At 45.4% G+C, this 17209-nt stretch overlaps 1 long non-coding RNA gene across 2 annotated transcripts in view; it reads right to left on the reverse strand.

Moving 5' to 3' along the window:
* LOC134159071 (uncharacterized) overlaps nucleotides 1–17209 on the reverse strand; it is a 67410-nt gene that overhangs the window by 5939 nt on the left and 44262 nt on the right. For both annotated transcript variants that reach the window (XR_009963033.1, XR_009963032.1), the window contains exons 2-3: nucleotides 10266–10464; nucleotides 939–3497 (exon numbers count right to left, since the gene is read on the reverse strand). This is a non-coding gene — a long non-coding RNA (uncharacterized LOC134159071). The remainder of the gene's footprint in view (nucleotides 1–938; nucleotides 3498–10265; nucleotides 10465–17209) is intronic.

Below are 17209 nucleotides of genomic sequence, written 5' to 3' on the forward strand. Positions count from 1 at the left end.
GTGGACTTTTGCGTGTGGATCTTATTATAACACGTTCCTGCCTATGAATGGCACCTTTCCTCTGCAATATCTGCTGCTGTGCCCTTTGTGCTTTACCTCCCGACTCTCTTCTGGTTTTGTTACTTTTTGTGCTGGCAGGATTTAAAAAGTAGGAAATGAACTTTCCCTTCTCTTCTCTAAGTGATGCTCACGGCATGTGAGCTGCAGTTGCATTGTATTCCCTGAACTTTGCAGGCACTGGAAACACGAACAGTATGTCAACTTGTTCCTGTCTTTGCAAGAGAATTCAAGGTCAAGCTGACCAGTGAACTCTCGTATTTAAACAGGGTAAGTCAGTGCTCATCTACAGTACAGAAACTGCCTCTAGGAAAGATGTTAACCCTGTGATGGGCCTCCAGACAGCGCAAGCCGTGTCATGGCTCTTAAAGCAGTTTGCTGCTGCTGTCAATAAGAGCTGGACACACTGCATATGTCTACCAGGCCTGAACAAGTGTCCCTTCTTTGAATGTGCACCGTGCACTGGAGGCCCTCAAGGGGTTAATACATGCCATTCCCGAGTTCAGTGAAGGGACAGGGAGAGCCGAACAGCGGGAATTTCAGGATGTTAATAGCCTCTTCTCTTCCGATTGGCCCAGAACGAATGCAGGGTACAGTAAATTGTCCTTGTCAGCTTAGCTCACATGATGATATGCTTTATTTCTTGACATGCCTTGAATCTGTCCCTTGAATTTATGTTCAGAAAATAAACACTTCCAGACGGCAATAAAGCATTCGGTTGTAGCTGGCTGTTGCACAGGCTCAAGCCAAACGAAGCCATTTGCTTTAGAGTTTCTAGAGCTTGCAAAGCTTCAGCTCTGTGCTTGTGCTTCCCTCAGTCCCTGCCCACGTTAGCAAGTGCCCCCCTCCCTCCTTGGACCTGAGGGGATGTCCCAGCTTACTTAGGAAAGCTCCAGAGAGTTTCCCTTGTTTTCCATGCATCCTGAAAGATGACATCAGGCACACAGACCGACCCTCTCATGTCTCATAGAAGGCAACTCTGAGAGAAAAGAAGTAATTTAATGGCAGCAAATTGCACAATAAAGATATCAATGATTCAGAATATTAATTCCTTACCATTAAAACCCCCATAAATAAATAACTTTTTTGTCTGATGTGGCTGAGAAAGCAGTCAGTGGCTGGCTGATGTTTAGGAATCTTGTATGCAATAATCCCCAAGTGTTGATGACAAACACCCAAATAGAGCTGCAGTGTTAGTTTGCAGCCAGTGATTTTATGGCTATCCCTTCTCTCCTTGGTCCCCCTCAATAACAACAGTTTATAACTGCATAGTTACAGTATAGGGGAATTTGGCAAAAATCAATGGTAAATGCGCATAGGAGACAACAAAAGAGCAATACAAATAGAAAGAGCCTCGTTACAGCTTTAGTTTATTAGAGGTGTGTGGATATTAAAAGGCTTTCTTCAACCCAAAGGCACTAGGAGAAGAAATACTGAGTTATATCCACCACATTTAGGGTTGGGCAGCCAGCACCCAAATACTATACCTGGAACACACCTGGAGAGTCCCATTCATGGGTGGTTTTCATTCTTCTTCCATTTGCCTTCACAGTTTCTGTTCAAGTCCATTCCTCCTCAAAAAAGCACCCACACAGGAGCCCACATGGGGCCAGAAGTGGCTTGTGTGTCACCTGAATGTGTCTGATAGTGACATTATCTGACAAGGAGTCTGGAAAACAGCAGGGCTACTGTTCTGTTCTAGATTATAAACTCATTAGGAGATAAGGAGGCAAAAATAGGAATACTCCAGGTGGAGCAAGAGTAAATTCCCATGGATTGCTTGTTGGTGGGAACAGCTGCTACAGAGCTAAACAGGCCAAAGAAAGGGGGTGACCACAGAGGTGGTGGATCTCCCATCCCACAAGTGGGGAGCTGGATGCAGAGGAGACAGCCAAAGGACCTAACATGGGGGACCAGCACAGAAGCCAGTGGGGGGGGAAGACATTCACTGGGACAGTTTCCAGGCAAGACACACACTAAAAAGCATCCAAACAGAGGAGGTAAATTCCTCCTGAACCATTTCTTTCCCTTTTTCCCCCCACAGCACCAGACTAGAAGCCTCCCATGCATCAGGGATGTGGAGAATGTTCTTGTGGCTGGTTCAGCAAGGATGTTCAAGAGCTTTTACAATTCCACATGAAGCCATAGGGCAATTATGCTTAACTGCCTCCACCCTTCCCTTTTCTCTGGCTATCTTGCTTTCTTCTGTTTCTCGTTCCCATCCTTCCTTTCCTCTTCTCTTCCCTTGATCCCATTCAGGGACTAATTCAGCACAGCACTGGCAGAGATAAGTTAAAACAATGAGCAGATTTGCAATTACGGAGCATTTTAAGGATTGGGAATTGTGCGTGTTTTACAGTCATCTCTTGCCTGTGATGGGGACTTTATCTTTGGTAGATACAGCTCCTTCCTTAGCTGCCACACCCCCACCCTTGTACATCAAGTGAAATTCCACATTCACACTAAAGTGCTGCTGTATTTCAAACACATCCCATCGAAGAAGAGCCCATATCAAGTTTTAAATGTTCGCTGTACTTTGGCCAGGGCTGATTATCAATGGTGTACATGCCTTCAAAATCCTTTGTTAACGACATATCCTTATTACCATAATCAAACATGCTTAGAAACTTGTCACAGATAAGCAAAATTCTTTACATTCTTTGCCCTGCACTTTCTCTTAGCATCTCTTCCCCATCCCCCTTGGTGACTGCTTAGCTTTTGAAGGTTAAGGACTGGTAGTGCTGGATACTGAAGTCCTCTGTTTACCCACACAAGTGAAGAAGCAGCAGTCAAAGCTTCCTTACCCTGCTGCAGAACTGTCCTGAACAGCGACCTGAAGAGACCACTCTCCTGAGAGAGGAGAGGTCACCCAGCCTCCATGCAGGCTCTGCTCAAGGCATCCTATGCAGAGAGAGTGAGGGAAGAGACTGCAAATCACCCAAACTGTGCCAAATTATGTGTGAAGGTTTTGTAATGCAGACTACCGTCCACCAGGGACTAAATTAAGAACATCAAAACCAACACACAGGGAATTTCATTTTATACTTAAATTCAACTTGCAGTGTCCTATTGAATGCATTTGATCAACCCCTGTGTCCCAAAACGTCTCGCCACCCAAATAAATTGGGCAATTTGTGCAGAGGGCCATACAAATTTAGCATGAAAGACTCTTGCTTTTAATTTATTCAGACAGAACATGGACTCAGGCAGCCATTCAGGCAGCGTTCCTGTTCGTTCCAGAAACCACCTCTTCTCCCTGTGTTTACAGAGTACCTGTCTAAATAGCACAAAAACTTGATTTAAATGTGAGTGCTCTGACATGAATCAAGTGATTGATAATTAGAGCAAAGTTAGAGATATACTCATCTCAGACAGGGGGGTTTGCACATCACTACATGTCAGCATCCAACACTTCTTATCCCAACGCTGGACCATTTCATCTGAAATTACAAGCCACAACAGCATTTCTCATAAAGCTGACCTCTTGTTACATAAATATACATCTTATTACTTGGGGGGGTTTAGCCTCAGAAAAAGGGCCTGCTTTAACATAGCCTTTAACATACAGATTGTCTTAATTGTAGATTAGAGAATGTTTCTGTGAAATCACTTTTCAAAAGAGACAACCTGCAAAGGTAGTAAAAAAATAGACTAAAATATCCCATGGAAGGGCATGAGAACAGCACGGTTTTAAGTACATGCTGTTTGCCTGGTACTCTCTGATGGCTACATCAGGGCTATAATAATATATCAAGCACATTCTTAGGGCTCAGTTAACCATTATGCAACTGGGAAGGATACTTAGCTGCACCATAGGAAGCATACTTAGTCAGAAAGAGTATTTATTGCCTTTTTTGAAGTGTGGCAATGGAGGCCAAGGTTGTAGGACCTTATCTTCATGTTGTCTACTTGGCTTTCAAAGCTGAAGCTCCCTAGATCCTTTTCCTTTAGTGATGTTATCAAGAGCTTTCCAAACAGCTATTTGTGCTGGTGTGGAAGGAAAAGGAGAGTTTCTTCCCCTGGGCAACAGGCATCACAATTAGGCCTATGAGAGATGTGTGGATTCCCAACAGGCCACTTATAATGACAGCTTTCTCTAAAACCACCCTTTCCCAGTCTGAGAACAGCAGGTTAATACTGAATATATCTTCATCTTACTCACAATAGTAATGTATTACCACTAGCTGGGAAACTGAGGCATAAGGATTAGCCTATGAAATTAGCTTATGGCAACAATAAGAACCTGAAACAAGTCCTAAGTCCTGAGGGCTACTCCAGCTCCTTTACTGCAAAATCAAGCTGACTTTTCTGCAGGTCTTTCCTCTGAGTTAAACAAACAAAAGCCCCAAAACTCCCCCAAATAAAACAAAACCTTGGGCTGGCTGACAGGAGGACAGCACAAAGTAAAAATCTGAGAAAAAGTCACTCTCCTGAGTATGTGAATATTTGATTACTAAACTTACCAGAATGCTTGCAATGGGAGGCTAAATGTGTAAACAGAATACATTAAGAGAACACAATACTGCCCAGGTATATGTAAATATATATACTTCATATTAAACAATCACATTCCAATTCTCCAACTAGTAGGATTCAGTTAAACTTATTCACCAGATATCGGTACTCATTAGCACTCCCACTTTGGTAGCTGAGCATTAACAAATGTGTGAAGAACAGCCACTGAAAATATATATGTTTCTCTAGAAAGTCAAACAACAACTTCTACAACACAATGTTATGTCATTAAAACTCCTGATACACATCTCATCCTCTCTATTGATCCATTATGACTGCTCATGACCTTGTAAGGCAGTCAAATCCTATCATTTTCGATAGCAGGGGACCCATTCCTGTTCTGAAGCTCTGATCCAAAGTGTGGTTTGAGACAGGCTTTTGCCTCAATACCCAAAACACTCATGAAAGGCTACACGGATTGGTCCTTATAATCTGACAATGGACTTGGCTACAGTACTGCGTTTGTCAGGAGTTAGCACACGCTTATAGGGATGACTGTAGTATCTCCAAAATTATAGGGATGACTGTACTATCTCCGACAAGACTGTGTGGGAACTGCAGGTTAATGGTATCTCTTAATGGTGATGGCTGTAATGTAGGTTAATGGGATCATCTTTTCTTTTCCCTGGGAGAATTTGTGAATTCTTCCATTCACTGACATTATTTTTAGCAGCAATGAAGGATTGGATTCAGACCCGGAGATGTTTTTACCAGGAGGGGTTTTTTTTTGAGTGAAGATCCCATTCGAAATGAAACTAAACCCGGTCCAATTTCTCTAAGGGTTGGTGAGGAAGGCTTATTGTACAAACTGACACTGGCTTGTCCCAGCATGTTTAGTGCTGCCCACATTTTGGAGGGTTCATCTCTTACGAGATGCCACAGCAACCCCTGACAGCACCCACGGTGGCAAACACACTGATCTGAGCCAAAACCCTTTATGCATTGCAATCTATCGTGTGGGACATCAGAGGGTTTGTAAAGTACTTTTTAGCTTACAGTTGAAGTTTATCATTGATCTGAAGGCAGATATTCCCAGCCATGCCCCTGTCCCTGCTTATTCCTGTGCTGCCCGCTCTGTCCTGCCCTTCAAGCCTTGCTGGCGAAGATGCTGGAGGGCACGGGCTGTTTGTCCATACGAAACCCAGACTTTGCTGAGTTATCAGAACAAGGCACGCCTGGCTGTCAGCTTATCAGCCAGAGGAGAGGGGGAAAAACAGACAGACAAAAAGAGAGCGGAAGAGCACACGGCTCTCCTTTCATTTCTAATGCGCACTGCCAAGGCCCTAGGGGAGGGGGGCTGATGGTTCTGCAGTGGTGAAGCCCACATCCTGGCAGCTCCAGCACCAAGGACCGTGGCTGGTGGTCTAACCCCCCCCACCACCACCACCACCAGTGAGGCTTTGGCTGTGTGTTAATTGCCCATATTCCAGCCCCATCTCCCATTTACTGATCTCCGATGTGACCCACGTGAGTGAGCGAGCGCGCCGGGTCAGGGCTCGCGGGGGCCAAGTTCAAGGGCACAGGCTGGTACAGACATATAAACAAGGGAATGGTATGTAAGCAATAAAGACATAAAGGTTAGGAGCAGGGCTAGCAGTACAATAAACAGCTGTGATAACCCGGTTTGTTTATAGATAAAGAATTTACTGTAAAACCCACAACGCTTGGGATACATTTGTTAACGCTTTAAGGGACATATGATTTTAGATCCTTTTTTTTACTTATTGCTTTGTGTGCTGTGTAAATGTCTCCAAACATCCTCTTTTTCCTCTTTTCTTTTAAATGCACGCTTACCACATTACCTAGAAATCTTTCCTTTCAAAACCCGCTCCAAACACTGTTCCACAGGAGTTAAAAACTGCTGATAGCCTGGTCCTTAATACTTAAAGCTTCCTATTAAAACCTTCATGTTTCAAGCAAGGAACATCCCTTTACATCCCATTCTTCCTAATTCAGTTTTAATACGAGTAAGTGGAGTAAGTACAATTTCATTAGGGCTCGTGTAATTCTGCACAGTGTATGTTTTGCCAACTTTACTTTTGAAATAGATTTCAGAGTGTAGCCAAGCATTTTGTGGAATTACCACGGTGCTTCTTAACTGTCCTGTGAGGCTCCCATCAGAAGCACAATATATTGGACTGTAACTATTGATCCAAATGGCTACATTTCTAAAACAGAAAATGATTGTGTAGTGAAAGCAGTGCAGAGGTGCAGTAAAATGCCCTCAAGTATATAAAGACATAAAGATTAAAGTCACCCTGCAGATTCCCTTTAACTCCTGCAAATCCACTGTGTAATGTGTTCTTTTAGGATAAATCACAAACGTTGTACAAATTAACATGGCAGGTGCCTGTGTTCATAAATAAGGTTGCTCCTCCCCATCAGCATGCATGCAGGAAAGTTTACTTTGCTTTAAATACATGCAAAAGCTGTTCAATTCCCAGATGACCCAAGAACATCTGAATATCTAGAAGGCAAAACAACACCCCAAAATTTGTCAGCCGGAACACGTATTCAGGATCAGAAATTGAGACTTCAGTACACAGGATGCCCTAGAGTGTTAATACCAACAATTTTCCGTTCTGTGGCTAGTCTTCAATAAAGTTTAGATGATCTTAAAAAGAAAATACATAGGTGGGCTCCGTCACAGACTCTTTCTCCTCCATAGCACCAAAGTACCTTTTCTAAACTTTGGAAAACACTTTTTAACAGTGTAGTTGTTGTTAGTAGCATGTGTGTTATATATGACTTGTAAAAGCCATTTGACTGCAGGACAAATATATCTGCCTTTGCATTGCTTTCATGATCATTCTTGGGATGCTTTTTTTGGTACCAGCCATCTTCAGCACCTTTAACCTTCCCCTAATGACACCCAAAAGTGGGATACTTGTGGGAGGTGTCAGACAGGGCTCCTAACACACTTGAACAGCATAATCAAGCTCTGACTGTAAGCAGGACTCTTCAGCTTTTCTTTAGCCTGACTAATAAATAACAATGGTATACCAATAAATGGTACAATTTAATGCCTGCTCTGAGCCAAATTCTTCTTTGGCCTGTTTCTGCTTCCACTGTAGTCAGTGGATAAACACTCAGGGTGAAATATTTCCCCCAGTCAAACTGATGGTTGAATTCCCCAGGATTACAGGGAGCTGGTAGATCCTAAACAGATTAATCTTTGAAGAAGGAAACCTTTCAGTTCCTGGCTCCTAGCTGCTCCTGTACACAAATAAGGTATTTTGTGTCTGTGTGTACTTCAGGAGCTCCGTCGCTGAAATAATCATCAGTTGATCAAAACATCCTTATAAGTCAAAACTCTGGCTTTCTCTAGCTCTGGTCAAAAGACAGATGGATGAAAAGGCATTGCTAATGCAAACCCCTATCACGCCTGGGGCCTTTCCCCTGCACAATTATCCCGCCTGGATTATTCCTCCAGGACGGTGGCTGATTTACACACTACAGGAGTGTTTCTCATCTGGGAAAAGAGTGCAGCTTTTTAATTATTCTCTGCACCACGGTATCACCCGCAGGGTTTTGGTTGGAGCTGCCGTGCTCGGTGCTGCGCTTTGCAGGAGGACAGGATGCTCCCTGCCCAAATTACTTCCCACCTCCTTACAGGTGGGGCAGAGAGGTAACACAAAGCTATAGTAAAAAGGCTGCAGTTCAAACAATACAAATAATAGGCAGTTGTTGTAGCACCCTGCCCGTCTTGCCATCTTCAAGGGCTTTGACGAATCACTGCCCAAAAGAAGCTTGAAGGAATAGGATTGGTGTGAGAGCTGTGGGGAGCTGCACAGCAGAAGCCTGACAGTGCTGGACAAAATTACTACCTGAAGGCATAAATTAAAGGACAGTGGGCGCTGACAAGGAGGGCAAGGCTTTTATGTGGAGTGTGACAGGACAGAGGCAGCAGAAAGGGGCCACAGGAGATGGCATGGAGGCTGTGGTAGATTCAGCCTGGGCTGGGGATGCGGTACCCTGCTGCCTGCTGGGGTGGAAGGAAATGGGGCTATGCAAAAGCACTGTGTGGGCCATCCACCTCCAAACACCCTTAAAAACCAAAACCACCCATTGCAGGTATGGCAAGCAGTGGTAACAAGGAATTAGTTTGTGACAGGCTTGGTCCCTACAACTGCATCTTCACTAGCATCAAGGAAAAAAGACCAACAGCCAAAAAACACCCTGCAAGGTTAATCACAATTCATTTCCAACGGCCCTGGTCACTACTGATGCACCTGACTTGTGGAGAAAACTGTTTGAAGTGGGGTAATATACTTGTGTCCTTCCCACCTGAGCCACCCACATCCCAACATCTCTGGACTAGCTTGGGGACAAGCACATAGGACACAAGTTGGACAAGATGCCTTCAGGTCCAAGCTCCAGCAGACGTTTTCATCCTGAATGTCTGAGAAAGAAGAGAAACCCTCAATGGCTACAGGAGGCACCATGGAAGCCATGAACTGGCCTTCAAATTAGTGGGTTTGCCCTTCGAAGAGATTAAGAACTGCAAGAAGAACAGAAAAGAACAAATACTCAGTTCTGGTCTGCTCAGACAGGTCACATATGGAGGGGTCACATGTGTGCTGGGGGATTGCACTGCATTTCCCATTTGAAACTGGAGGCCCCAGCTCTCTTGTGACAATTATCTGTGGATTCAGATTTACAAGATTCCTCGCCTGGCCAATAAAACCAGGTGGGAAATATAAAGATGTCCATAAATGACATATTTTCATGCTTTGTGCAACCCGTCCCTGCAAAGCGCTTCTGAGCAGCTAAGCAATTTACATCTAATAGCAAAGTGTTTTTTAATCAGTCGGATCAATTTGTGAAGAATTGGTACATTAGGTATAGCCATATAGCAGAGATCCTTATAGCCAAGGTTTAAAAGTAATTGCTCCCTGACCCACTGAACACTGTATTACTATAGAAGTTTGTATTTTATTAAGAGTTAATAAGTGACCAAAATCTAGACTAATACACTGTCAGGGTTCATTATCATTACAGGTTCTTGCTATTTTTCCAGTGCCTTTTGCTCTGCCATTCTTGCTACGTATGGAAAACCTATATCAAGATGGTTGTCATGGCAATGAAAAGATTTGCATGTGTCTTATCTATCTATTTAAATACCTTCTTATGGTTTATAACTACTATAATACATCCCTCCAGCCCTCCTCATTGCTAATTTAGAGCTAGCCCAGTGTGTCTGAGGTCAGTAATACCATCAGAAGCATGTTGTCTAGACAACTCCGAAGCTACTGTCCAGGGGATAATTGTTTTATGCAAATAGAAAAGTACAATGGTGACATGCTCATCCATGACTTGTGCAATCCACTTGTGCTGGAGCTGGACCTGCAATCCCATACCCAGCAAGAGCATTTTCTGCTGCATCCACCTCATTGATTTGATGGCGGTTTCTTCTGGTCAGGCCTGAGGGTGGTTTGAGATGAGGCTGATGCTCTAAGAGTCACAGTAAAAATCTGCTCTATATGCATGCCAAAACCTCTCCCCTGAAAGCTCTCTTGGCACGTGTAGTCATGGCACAAGCTCATCAACATTTGGGTTTGGTACCAAGGGTCTTTAGGGAGGGTATTAAATTTAAAAACCAACTTGGCAAAGATTTCAATGGGTTGGACTAAAATGATCCAGACTTTCTACCTACACAAATCTGAGTTCTTCTTTTCTCTATATCTTCACACCTCAGATAGTTCCATCAAAATACACTGGACTGAGTGTGCTCTTTGAGAAGATCTTGTGGAAGACAAGGAAATCTTTTGCATGCAGAGCAGAAGCCACTCTTCATCAACTGAGAGATTAATACCTGCATTACCCTGCTCCCCTCTTTCTTTTCTCATTTTCTCCTTCAGGCATTCATGCTTTGCTGCTACATTCAGATGGCTGCAAAGGTAAATATGGCTATTACTGCATAAATCCATAATGCACACAAGGCAGCGTGCAGTTTGAAAACACAGAGGGGTAACAACATCCACCACCATGAAGGGATACCTCTGAAATCCAGCAAACCAGACTCCTCATTCCTCTTGGATTTCCCTGACTAGGGATAGATTAATAGATTAAAACTACTTTTTCAAGTACATCAAGATATACTAAGGATGTATTTTCTGGCAAATTGTACATTGTTGCTACCAGAGATTAATACTAATACTGGAAATGTTTAATAATTTGGTAATTGACTGATTTGTTACCAGTATTTGAACCGCTTGACCACACTTCCAGATTAGAAATGTATTTTTCCTCAAGGTAATTTATACTGGCATTCACAGTCTGAGGAAATGCCTAAATCAGGAACCATTTACCCTGCCAATACAGTTAGACAGTGTTTATGTGCAGGACTACGTTCATTGTTTGACTAATCTGGAAGGGGTAGATTTTCTGTTACATTTCGATAGCTCATCTGCTCCAGACTGTTGTGAACTTTCTAAAGATGTGTTTCCACTTGTAATAGCAGATCTTAGAGTGTAGTAATCTGGAGTTGAAGTTTCAGTGACAGATTTATTCAACTAGCGTTTTTGCATGAGGCATTACAGCAAGCATCATTTTATACATGCGAGCGCGCGTGTGAGCGTATAAATATATTATACATATATATGTATCTGACAAAAGCTTGCAAAGATGATTTCTGCAATTCAGTAAAGGGAGGATTTCAAGAGAAGCCTCAGTTTCCGGGTGTTTTTCATAATGGATTTCACAGCAGATGACCTGACAGCTAATCTCATGGTCTGAATCGCGCTCTGCCGCACATAGTCAAACGGCTGCCAGACCCTCAAAGGATCACCCTGCTTTCACATGCCATGGCTGCAAGTCTGTGCCACTAATGTCCAGAGGTCCAGACTGACCTCCTCACCCGCTGTCTGGGAAACATTCCTCCTCCCAGCAGCTCATTCTTGCTGACAAACAGAGCAGGACCAGTGGGCACTTGCTGAAAAGGGACAGGCGAGGGGCCGTGAATGGAGCGTGTCTGGTACAACAATGCCAGACAATGGCTGTGAATGGGGTTGCAAACCGTGCTCCTGTTAGAGGGGCTGCCAGCAGCTTCCCTGCCCCCTCTCCTCTTCCCTTTAAGGGTCTCTGTTCCCCTTTCAAAAAGGTATTAGACCCCAAAGCCATCGCAAACAGGTGGGCAAAGTCAATGGGTGCAGTGTTTCAGGAGGGGAGGGCACTTGCTTGCAGTGCCTGTGGCTATACGATGTCTCCATTGCACCTCCCTCCCCATGCCACCTGCTCAGTGTGCCATTAGAAAGGGTGACAAGGACAAAAGCAAAGCAAAAATTCAAGTGCAGGCACTGCTCTTGCACCTGGGTGAGGGCAAAAGCATCAGCATCACTCTGGGATGGGCCACTGGCCTTTAGTTTAGGCCTTTTTGAAGAGCAAGACAAGCACACCACTAATGAGGTGTGGGGTTCAGACCTGGCTTTGTTTCTCTTTGGTCTGAGTCATGGTTTTGGGAGGAAAATAGAGGGAAAAAACTCACACGTATCTACACTGACATACTTCGCCCATCTAAATCACAGGGAAGGCAATGACTTACTTAACAGTGAAGATAAATGCAGAACATGCTGAAAATGTTTAACAGGATACAGCTGAACTCCTATCTCATTTATGCTCATCCAAATCAAGGGTAACTCTTCCACAAACAGGGAAGGGCATCCAAATTTTACTGGTGAAGGCCACTATCCTGCCCAGAGTGCTAAAGAAGTGTGGAAAGCATTTGGGTGTAAATACTGCCTTTTTTGGCAATATCATATCTGGGAATATACAACTTTTCCTTGGAAACACTGAATTAAACAGAAAACGTCTTTCTAAAACTTATTACTAGTACTAATCTTTAGTGATCATTATATCTACAAGACAAAAAGCCTTTGGTATCGCACTTCCCCTCTAGTCCACAGTGGTGCAAAAATGAAACAAAACCAAGAATTTATGGAGCCACACAGCAAATACAGTGTGAAACCCTCCTCCCAAGAGCCTCTGTGAGCTTCGGAAAGGCCAGTCTGGGTATTGAATCAAAAGCAGTGGGAGCTACATGTCAGTAACCCCCTGTATACTCCTTAGCAATTTGGGATTTCTCATCTTGGGAACCCACTGGTAGCTCTTGTACATCTGCAGATGCCCTTTGGGAAGGGAGTGACTGGGTCGAGCAGGATGATAGGGATGGCTGAGACTGGGGATCTTACTAATACACAAAAAACCCTTCAAAGACTGGGAGCTTTCAGGATCAAAGGCACCCTGGCTGACTGATTTGTCCATCTATGCTTCTCTGTCTGCAGAGTTCTGCGTGGGTCTATCTGCAAAATAAAACTTCCTGCCCATATTCTAGGCTGTTTCCCAAAAGCATATTTTGAATGTGACTGTCCTGACTGACCTCTGTCAGTTGTTAATTCAAGCCAGCTAACAAAACTGGGGGTGGTCATAGTGAGGGGCATACTGCAAGAGCAAGCTTGCTCCTACTTGGGTCAAGGCGTAGAAGGCATCTACTAGATCCTCTCCTGGTGTGAACAGGGGGTCAGCACGAAAGCCACAGTTTGCTGGGAAAGCAGCCTGACAGTGTAAGGGAAAATCACAAAGGCACTTGGACTGCAGAGCCCAACGCTGGCCCCAGCTGCATCATGCACAGCAGGCAGGAAAACCCAACGTGACCATCCACGGGGTGAGCCCCAGACGAGAGGGTCCCAGTGGGGCTGGTCCCACAGCATCCACCTCCCTTGGGCACCGTCCCCCCCTTGCCAAGGAAGAGGCTGGGAGCTGCCATGTCCGGCTGAGCCCTTCTGCTAGAGCATCCCTGGGGATGGTGGGCAGCTGGGGGTGAGATAAAGCAGACTCGAGGCTGTTTTATCTTACGCAGGGGGCTGGCCCCAGGAGCAGGAAAGCGTAAAGGTGGTTTAAAAAACACAGCTTTTCCTTTTTGTTGTTGGGTTGGGGCTTCTTTTTTAACCTCCTCTGAACATCTGGGCCTCTCCTGGAGTGTGCTGTGGGCAGAGCAGACCCTCTGGCCCTGAACCTGCAATGCCCAGAGGAGAGCCAATGCTTACGCAACTGCAAGCAGATAAAAACACTGGAGGGGGGGGAAGGTTAAAACAACAAAGGGAAATTTGTATTTAAAATGCATGCTCCTCTTTGTTTAAAACAAATCTTTCTGCTATGAGCACATTTTAAACACCTAACAGGAGCTAGATTTGCTGTTTAATTCAGTGAGGTGTGGGCACATTGCTCTAGGAATAAGCCAGACTGGAGCAAAGTAACACAGCTCTTCCTATGCGTTTGGAGGTTATACACCCCTGAGCAATAGTGACCTCTAAAGCTTTACATCCTGTGGACAAAGTGACCTCCCTTCTACCCTGCGTGTATACCCTGCTCTACCAAAGCTCGGCCCCCAGCCATCAGCTCCCATCACCCTGGAGGCGAGATAGGGATTGAAGGAGGGGAAGAGCCTTCCTAGCCAGCTAAGTTTTTGTCTCGTTATGCCTTTTAACACAAGTAAATCCAAATAACTGGGCAGTAATGAATTATAAATGGAACAAAAATGAATATACTATTAATACTACTCCCAGAAGGGGATAAAAGGGATCAGCAGCTTTATCCCATGGTGCAGCTGAGAACTGACAGGCAGGCTGGGCTGACATTCAGAGGCCACTCTGTTTTCATAAGAGAAAGAAAAATCCCTGGCGAAGGCAAGGTGATATTTTAACCCCGTCTGCAGCCCCGTGCACCATGGCTTGATCCAGCAGAATGTGGCTCCTTCCCCCAGTATCACTGCTTATAGGAGGCAGAGTGCTAAAATGGATGCGGAGAGGATGCTTGCTTTGCAACGGAACGAGCATCCCTTGCTTCTTCGGTGAAATATGCTTGGGTAAAAGAGGGAATAAACAGGATTTGGCGCTTAACAATCCCCAGGGCTTTCAGTACTCCTGCAGACTGACCCCTGTGGCTGCTCCAGGGCGATGGGGAGGAACAACAAAGCCGAAAGCACAGCCTGCCCCAGCATTGACCTTCCCATAGCCAGGTGCCGTGGGGCACCCGGGCCTCCGATAACGCCCCGGCACGGCCGGCGCTGCTGCGGCTCTGGAATGCCGGGAGATAAGGGCAGTGTTGTCTGAGTTATTCCCTACAGCCAAGTTCAAGAGAGGGGAAGGGGCACAGCTGCATGGCGAGAGAGCCCTGGCTTCCTCCTCGCTCTCCCCGGAGCAGTTAAGGGGATCCATAGGGATCACGTCTGATTTTTATGTTTAACTCCGCCTGTAAGGATGGATCCAGAAAGCACCACAGCCCCCTTCAATCCTCAAGCATTGGTGGAAGCAAACTGGACACACAAACTCTGTTACACACTTTAAAGCGCAGTTAAACTCCATCAAGTGCTGAAATCTGAGAGGCTTCAGTCCAAGGTACAGGCACTTCCACTGTTTTTCACTTGCTCAGATTCCAGGGAAGTGTTTGCGCTGAGAGGCTGTGGCAGAGGCTTACTCCTGCTGCATTAAAGCAAGCGTGAAGCTTTACCTTGACATGGGTGGGACCAGGATGGAGACACCAGCAAATTCAGTTCAAAATGGGTTAAAAAGTTTGGAAAGCAGCCAGGGGTCATTTGTGACTTGGCTAATTTGGGCAGAGAAGAAAGAGGTGCTTCAGTTTGAGGGTGTTTAACTGGAAGTGCTTGAAAGGGGACAGATTTTCTTCTTGATGGGCAAATGCTTGAGCAGAAATGAGCCTCTCCAATGCACGTTCATCATCATCTTTGTCTGTGACTTGGCATGATCAATTTTAGGATAAATGGATCACTCCCAGGTTAATCTTTCTCTCCCCTGCCCCATGGCAGAGCAGGCATGTTCTGCCTGCCAGCACCCCAAGGAGACACCGAGATAAATAGCCACATAGGGATTGAAGTTAGATCATTGGTAGCATTTTGAGCAAAGGGGGTAAAAAGAATCCTCCAGCCACGTCAGATGAAGACGATCCAACACTTCCCAGAGCCCTCGGTGACACTAATGCTGTTTACTGTTGTGCTTATGTCACTCTTCACGCTTACCAGGATTAGATCACTTGAAATAACAAATTGCCATTCCTTCACCAATACTTTGGAAGCAGCACCAGCCGTGCCTTTGCTCCCGTGCCTCACAGCCCACTGATATCTATGAATGGCTGATCATTTCATGGCTAGCATCAGGCCACTATAGCAGGGAAGTGTCCACACAAGACGCAGGCAGCGCCCAACCAAACTAATGCAGGGATAAAAGCAACCCACATAGCTCTTTTCGCTGCCCAGCAACCAAGAAATACAAAGCTCACCTTCAGCATCTAATGTACAAATTTGAATAAAAAACCTCTTTATCAGGTGCACAGTTTGTTTTCAGGTCTGACCTTACCCACTGGAGCTTTTCTTGCTCCAGAGAAAGCCATCCCTGACCATCAGGATTTGCTCACTTCAGCACATTCTGCTTCCTATTTAAGCATCTGTGCATGGGTGGCTGTAAGCAGGTTCTCTTCCTGCAGCTGAGGTGCAATAGGGTTCATGGGTCTGGTGAAGAGCAGGTTGAGCAGGTGCAGGTTTGCATCGCATGAGCCGAACCAAGATGAAGTACCTGTCTGCGATGCTTGATGGTGGTCTTGCCCCTGAGCTTCCCTGCCCTCCCAGAGACATTCCCACCTGCACGGTGGTGGGACACTGCCCCTGCCACTGCACGGCACAGGGTGACACAAAGGGGGATGTTTGGAGCCAGGTGATTAATGGGGCTGGATTCTAGCCTCTGTGCCTGTATGGAAATTGCGGGCCTCATAGAGCCAGGAAGAGATGCTCTGCACCCTGAGGCTGGCAGCAGTGACAAACTGTCCTCCAGATGTTGCCCATGACCTGATGTCCCCATCCTGCTACTGTGCTCAGTCATGCCCTGCTGCACTGCAGCGCAGTTGTCCCAGGACAGCCAGGTACCCCCAGCCATCAACAGCAGCTCCCCATCCCGCAGCCAGGGTACCACTGTAACCATGGAGACCAGCCCAGCTATGATCACCATGGAAACACCCAGCGGTGCACAGGTTGGTGATGCTCAGGCACTGGGGGGAGCAACAAGAGGGCTGTCCCCCCGCAGACCACACAGGGGTGAAAGCAGGACCTCAACCCTGAGTGAACCAACAAAACCCAAGCAAGCATGGCAGTGGAGATGCAGAAATACTGTGTGTCTCTTTGTCCTCTCTTGTGTGACACATTCTTCCACCAAGACTAAAGAAACCCCAGAAAGAGAAAAGAAAACGTGGCTTTTCATGTCAACACTGAGTGGTACCATAAAACTTTGTCCCAGATGCACTGGTTGGCTCCAGCTCAGAGCAGCACGGTCCAGTGCTGCTGTCTTGCAAGAAGAACAGAGCCCTCAGGTCTAAGTAAGCACATAAAAAGCTTAAAAAGCTTTTAAAAAACTTTCTCCAGAGGATACTGAATGCTAACTGTCACTGCTGCTGCTCTCACCCATGTTTTGCATGAGAAAGAAAGTACTCTTTTCCACCAAGAGAGAGTCACTGAGGGTTCATGTTAGGATACATACGTGTTTATGTACTGATGGATTTAGTTACTGCTTTACTGGATGTGCACCCAGCCCTAATTGTCAGCCTGTATCCACTTAGATCATGGAAAAGTGAGTCA

Source organism: Pezoporus occidentalis, unplaced genomic scaffold, assembly GCF_034315485.1.
Source record: "Pezoporus occidentalis ecotype Australia unplaced genomic scaffold, CSIRO_AGI_Poc_V1 ctg10, whole genome shotgun sequence".
Taxonomy (NCBI): Eukaryota; Metazoa; Chordata; class Aves; order Psittaciformes; family Psittacidae; genus Pezoporus; species Pezoporus occidentalis.